This window comes from Vicia villosa, linkage group LG6 (assembly GCF_029867415.1).
Source record: "Vicia villosa cultivar HV-30 ecotype Madison, WI linkage group LG6, Vvil1.0, whole genome shotgun sequence".
In the NCBI taxonomy this organism is placed as follows: Eukaryota; Viridiplantae; Streptophyta; class Magnoliopsida; order Fabales; family Fabaceae; genus Vicia; species Vicia villosa.
In genome coordinates, this window is record NC_081185.1 from 20,474,328 (window position 1) to 20,481,233 (window position 6,906).

Sequence of the window (6,906 nt, forward strand, 5' to 3'; positions counted from 1 at the left end):
TTTTCATTGATTTTGAATGTGATAGGGAATTGATGATAAAGTGCTGGTAGAAATATTTCTTGAAGGAGGAAAGGAGTTTACAGCTATCGTCCTTGACGTAGGATCTAATTCAGATAGTTGTCCTGTTGCACTACTTCCTACGGAGGTATGTTTCGTATACAAATCACCAAATATTGGTTGGGATTGTTATAGTCATTCTATTTTTGACTGAATGAAACTCGATAATGATGATATCTTTGGGCCGTTGTTCAAGGCTGTAAATTGTTCATGACTTGTAACTCAAAATTCAGTGATAATAATTGAGATTAGTAGTATTTATAACTGAATGGAAGTTCTGTAGTTCCCAATGTCGGCGTGAAAAAGCAATTTATACATGGACATTGTAAATATTATTGATCGCCTAATGAATATTTCATAAAGTAATAACACTAATTAGATGAATAGGTGGAGCTGCAATTCCTTGGTGCAAATGACTTGAAAGAGAATGATACAATATTTAATTACCGTAGGAAGTACCTTCCAACCCAACAGGTCAGTAGTAGTGTAAATGTGTTACACATGACACGCTTGCTGATCTTATAATTTATACAGGAAGTGACTTTTTTTCCTTTTTCAATCTCATTATAATTTGCATTTGGTTTCGTACACTACTAGCAAGTTTCTTTCTAATATTCGGTGAAGCATATATTCTCCACAGGTTGCTTATCACACTCCACCTTGATTTCCTTTGGATGTAATTGAGAATATTCGCAAAGGAGCATCTGTGTTATTTCAACGGCTTGGCCTGCAAGATTTTGCACGAATTGATGGATGGTTTTTGCCTGATGCAGGTTGTAAGCTATCATCTTCTGAAAGTGACTTTGGAAGGACTGAATCAGGTACCATAATATTCACCGACATCAACATGGTGAGATGATTTTCTCTCTTGGGGGGAATACAGATAGTGGTTTACTACTAATTTTGGTTGTTCATTATTGCTGAATATATATTCGTTGCATATTTCAGATCAGTGGTATGGAACAAACAAGTTTTCTGTTTCAGCAAGCTTCTAAGGTATTTCTTGATGTGTCTGCCTCTTATTTTTTCTCAATCTCCACTAACGAATACTTATATACATTGTTGCTTTGTTATTTAAATAAAACTGTAGATGGACGTGGATTTTAGTGTTTCTTGCTTTTATCATTTTCTTTTTGCTTTTTGAGCAGTGAAACTGGGACAGTGTGGAATTGGTGGAGTTGTCATTGGAACACAACAAGTTTGTTCGGCCTCTTCTTGACTACAGGCTTTTGACTTAGATGGTTTTTGTAAATTTGTTTGGATTTCATGTAAAATATATGATTTTGTTAGTTGTTTTTTGCTTCAGCTATCTAATCAATTTTGTTAGTCGTTGTCAACTAGTGAATACATTTTTGGATTGTATGTTGATATGCTTTTCCGGATTAATACATAATTCTCCCTTATTTTTGTGTATGATTTTCTAGTATTTGAAATATTATTTTTAGTACAAGAAATATGAAGAAATGTGATAACTAAAAAAGGGTGCAATGTAGCATATGAAATAGGGTGTAAATGGAATTAAATATAATATAATTTGTTCATTCATAAAGGGAGTAAATTATATTTAAAAAGGATGTAACTAAGAACGTATTTACACACGATTTTTATTAAAAAGGGTGTAAGAACGTATTTACACTCGATTTTTATTAAAATAGGGTGTAATTAAGAACGTAATTACACCCGATTTTAATTAAAACAGGGTGTAATTAAAAACGTAATTACACCCGATTTTTATTAAAATAGGGTGTAATTAAGAACGTGTAGTTACACCCGATTATTATTAAAATAGGGTATAACGTAGAATGTATTTACACCCAATTTTTATTAAAATAGGGTGTAATTAAGAATGTAATTACACCCGATTTTTATTAAAATAGGGTGTAAACTCGAACGTATTTACACCCGTTTTTAAACGGGTGTAAATTCGTTAGACATTTCTCACCCGGTGGATATACACCCGATTTTTATTAAAAATAATGGGTGTAAATTTAATAAAAAACGGGTGTAAATTAACCTTTTTGTACTAGTGACGGGACTAAAAAAGGTATTTTGCCCATATATATATATATATATATATATATATATATATATATATATATATATATATATATATATATATATATATATATAATGAAGTTAATGTTAAGTTAATTAATCATGTGTTTGATTATACTCTATCAAATTTGTTTTAAGTATTTAAATTTAAATATTGATATTAATTGAAAGGAATAACATTTAGATTTAATTAGATAATTTTTTTAAGAGCCAACTTTGAGAGATAGAGAGAGACAATTAGTTGAAATAAATCACTATGTGAAGAGAGAAGAAAATTAGTTAAAATATTTCACTGTTTGATTATACTCCAATATTTCAACACCATTTTTTAGATAAATTAGTTAAAAAATAGGCTGGTTAAAGAAAATAAAACCGTTTTTGATACAAAATTGGTTATAAAAAAAAGCTGGTTTTAAAATTAAGTTTTGTATATTAAACTTCTTTTAAAATTGGGTTTTTATAAAATTGGTTTTTCAAAGAAAATAAAAAACTAGTTTTAAGAGAAACCAGTTTTAAACTGGTTTTTTTTTTTAAATTGGTTTTTATAAATAAAACCGATTTAGAACTGAACTGATCCACGTATAAACCAATTTTAAATAAATGATTTCAAGATCCAAACTAAATCATATATATGGTTCAATTTAGTTTGGTTATTAATCTATGTACACCCATAACTATAATCCCAACACAAAAGCCAACAAGACCCAAGTTTAATCCAAAGCACCAAAACATGATTTTTAAAAGCATTAACAACATAACTATAATAACTATGTGTGTTTTTAACTTTTATTTCTTTTGATTAAAAATTTTCAAATTAAAATAAAGAGTTCAAATCATTTGAGACAACCTTAAATTCTTATATTATACTTTTTTTTATACTAGTAATCCTTATACTTTTTTAATACTAGTATTATGGCATAACACAAAGTGATGATGGAGAAAAATAAAATATGCAATATATAAATGATTAACTATCCATTTCACTTTATGGATGTTCATATTCATGAACTACGTTGAATAATTTTTTTTTTTAAAAAATATCATTTTTATTTTAATTTTTTTTACTCTTATTTTATTTTTTATTCTTTTTATGAAAAATTAATTTATATAATTAAATCTGTTTATAAAAGGAATTTGATTTTAAACTAATTTAAATAGTTTAAATTTAATTGTTTTGTTCATTAATCAATTAAGTAATTCAGTTTTTTATGATATAATACAACTCAGTTTAAATATATAATTAAATTAATTATATTTTTGAACACCCCTAATTCTACTAACATATATTAAATTGTAAAACTAATATAATATTTGAAAGAGAATTCTCAATATTTTGGAAAAAATGCTATGAGGTGTTACTATGTACTCACTTAAACTAAAAAGAGCATGCTTACTTAGGAATGCGAGAAATTATATGTTTCATTATATAGAAAATTAGTGTTTGATATCTTTCTAAATTCTGGGCAAGAATATATAAGAGGTTTTATGGTCCTGATAATGCTAGTAGTAGAGGATCGGTTCTTCCTTCATTATATGTATGCTTACTAAAAGAACAATACATCATAACCCTTAGTTCTATAGAGTTGTCAGAGGTTTTTAAAGTTTGTGTTAATAGAACAAGCCCACGCATAGATGGTGATAAGCTTTGTATGTGTTGTTTTGTGCAATAAGTTGGATCCCTTTTCAACCTTAAGATTGAGGTATTTAAAAGAACTTTGTGGACATGGATCTCAAATCTCAAGAAAATAGATTCTGCATTTTCCATTCTCAAGAGTGTGGAAAAGGGTAGTTATTTCCCTTGTTTCTTTAGGGAGCATGGCTAACTCCACGTGAATCCCTCTTCCATATTGTTAAAAACTAGGACATATCACCTCCTCATTTTTGCAAGACGAGCGATCTAGAAAATGGGCGTCATAACCAAATGATGAACGCTTATTCCAATAAACGAGTGACTAGGAAGTTGGTTGGTGGCATGTTATGTCACCTCCATTTAGTGAACCTTCTATTCTGCCCCTTGTGAACCTTCACCTCCACAACAACACGAGGACTTGGAAATGGTGAGGTGATTTAGTTTGTTTTCCCTTTCTTACTTGGGCAAGTCCCTCAGGCATGCCTAGGGCGAGTCCATCAAGCACATGCGAGTCCCTCAAGCATGGGACAAGTCCCTCAAGCATGGGATGAGTTCCTCAAGAATGGTCTGAGATATACCTTCAGCTGTCAATGATGTGAATCCTCGTACGTCAGTTGAGAAAATCTCTAAATGTCAAATGAAGGAAATCCCTTAACGTCATTTAAGGTGAAATGGATGCGCGTCATTAAATATGATCAATGATGATTTAGTCTTGAGATGCTAAATTAGCCTTAATCTCTCACACGTGTCAGAAGCGTGTAAAGTCTTTCGTGTTTGATGTAAAACCTAAGGAGAGACCCTTCATCACCCCTAGTAGTCTTTAAACCTCTATAAAAGGGGTTCAACCCTAACCTTTTTACCTTTTTCCAAATTTTTGTTTCAAAGTCTTTTAAAGCTTCCTCTGAATATTTTTTACGAGTCATTCAGCTTTCTCAAGCTCAAGCCCACATTTACATGTACATGTTTGATACCCTTTTCTTATCCCCTTTTCCCATTTATGATGATAATTAGGGATTTGGACGAGAGTGGAAAACTCACAGAGCCTTTGACTCGCAATGAATGCATAACCTTTTGGAATTACAATTATAGAAATGCCAAATGTCTTGATGGGACGCTTGGTTGTAAATTAATGGAATTAGGCATATTGGGTAGTTGCGAGAGTTTCATTAGCTCCGATAGAGGTAGTAGCGGTGGTAGAGATAATGACTCCTTTTTTCCTTTCTATTTTTCTCAAGAAACAAGAAGCTAATGATTACCTCTGACACTAAGCTCAAGGACGTCAAGGGTTTCAATTACCACTACATTAATGAAGAAAGGACACCCTCTTGTCAATAGCATGTTAATATTTCCTCTTTGAGTGATGTTGAATGCAGTATAGGGCAAGCAACAAAAAAGATTTGGAAATATTGATCCGGGAATTATCGTCCTCAGAGATGGAGAGATGCCATTCAACAGTTTCTATGGTTTCGAACTTTGGATTGAATGAGCAAAAAGTAAACAAAGATATAAACAGGAAGAGAATAAACACATTCTTAGAAGAGAAATAACTTATCAGGAATGCAAATATATTCACTCTTCACAAACATACACTTACCAACCCGTTATACTCAACCTACGATACTCATCTATGTTATCACGTATCTCTCACATAAGCGTCCATCTCTGGAGCACAAACAAGATCATCTCACAACTAAGGTTATCTCTAACGCGAAGTCGCGAGAACATCCGTATTCTCGCGTCGGCGATCTCTCGCGCGCCGCTTAAACACGAAAGCATTAAGTACAGATACAAACGGTGAATGCTAGCTCTAAATCTATCTCTAGAGTTCAGAACCAACAGATAATCATCCTAGATAAGGATTCAAGAAGTTTATCTCTAAAGCACCCCAAATCCCCAGCATAGAGCAAAAATCCAGGATAACATCAACATAGATTCGTAAATCAAGTTAAATATAACATTATAATCGGTAAATATACATAAGATTCAAGTAAATATACAAACAAAACCCAACCAAAGAGAAATACACAAAGAAGAAGAGAAATGAACCGAAGATCTCCCGGTTTGCCAGCTCCGTTCGACGCTCAATCCACCCCCGATCATCCTTATGCAACCTCCGAAGTTGTTTTCTAAGCTAATCTTGATCTAAGAATGAAAATGATGGTGTTGGGACTCAAAAATACCCAAACCATGACCTAAAAATGTGATTTTGGCCCCTTTTAACGAGCTGCTGTCTTAGCAGGTCCGCTTAGCGGACCCCCTCCGCTCAGCGGACTCAAAATTGCTTCCAGACGCTGATTTGCTCCGCTGGAGCTCCGCTCAGCGGACCCCCTCCGCTTAGCGGAGTCTGCTAAAAATCAGATTTTGTTTTCGCCATAACTCGAGAACCGTAACTCCGAATTGCGCCCGGTTCGAAGCGTTGGAAAGCTTATTCAATGCTCTATCCAATAATTAATGAATGGAAACCAAAATGATAATTTTGATCATCCTTATTTTGAGTCTTTGGAAGTCCGCTTGATGGTGGCTAAGCGGGCTTTCACCGAAATTGCGAAATCGAAGCCGTGCCTTTGACACTTTATTCCTCAAGGCTCCAATAAGCATGAATACCTATAAAAACAAAGGAAAAACTATCAAATGGTATAAAAGTATATGAAAATACAACTATTCACAAAGTATACGTATTTATACACAAAACGGGGAATTATTCAAACGGTATTAACAAAAGTATCGATAAGTGCCACTATTTACATACACAAAATAAGTACATTTTGGCACTTATCAAACTCTCCCCAACTTGAAACTTTGTTTGTCCTCAAACAATGTCAAATAAATCAAAGAATTGAAAGTAATAAACCAAAGAATTGTGAATCAACAAGTTTTGAAAACCAAAAACAAATGTATGGTTTAATACAAAAACATATAAACAAAGTAAATACTTACCACTATACTACAACGACAACATGTAAACGAAACGAATCCTAAGCACAAAAAGCATACCAAACATTCTAACACAATACATGCTCACATCATGAATCACACCTAGCAAAATTTCATCAATGGATGAAGAACACACAAAGGTGGAGGACTTTTAACACTCATCCAACAATCTTGCAAACAAAAGATTAAATTACGCATTCATCCAAAAATCACATTGAAGATATAAAAGC

The 6,906-nt window shown here is 32.6% G+C and overlaps 1 long non-coding RNA gene across 1 annotated transcript; it reads left to right on the forward strand.

Annotated features, from left to right (window-relative positions):
* The first annotated feature begins 16 nt into the window (after positions 1-16).
* LOC131611314 (uncharacterized) lies at positions 17-1,047 on the forward strand. The gene is made up of 3 exons (XR_009286852.1): positions 17-145; positions 445-531; positions 698-1,047. It is a non-coding gene; the product is annotated as an uncharacterized LOC131611314 (long non-coding RNA).
* The last annotated feature ends 5,859 nt before the right edge of the window (positions 1,048-6,906 follow it).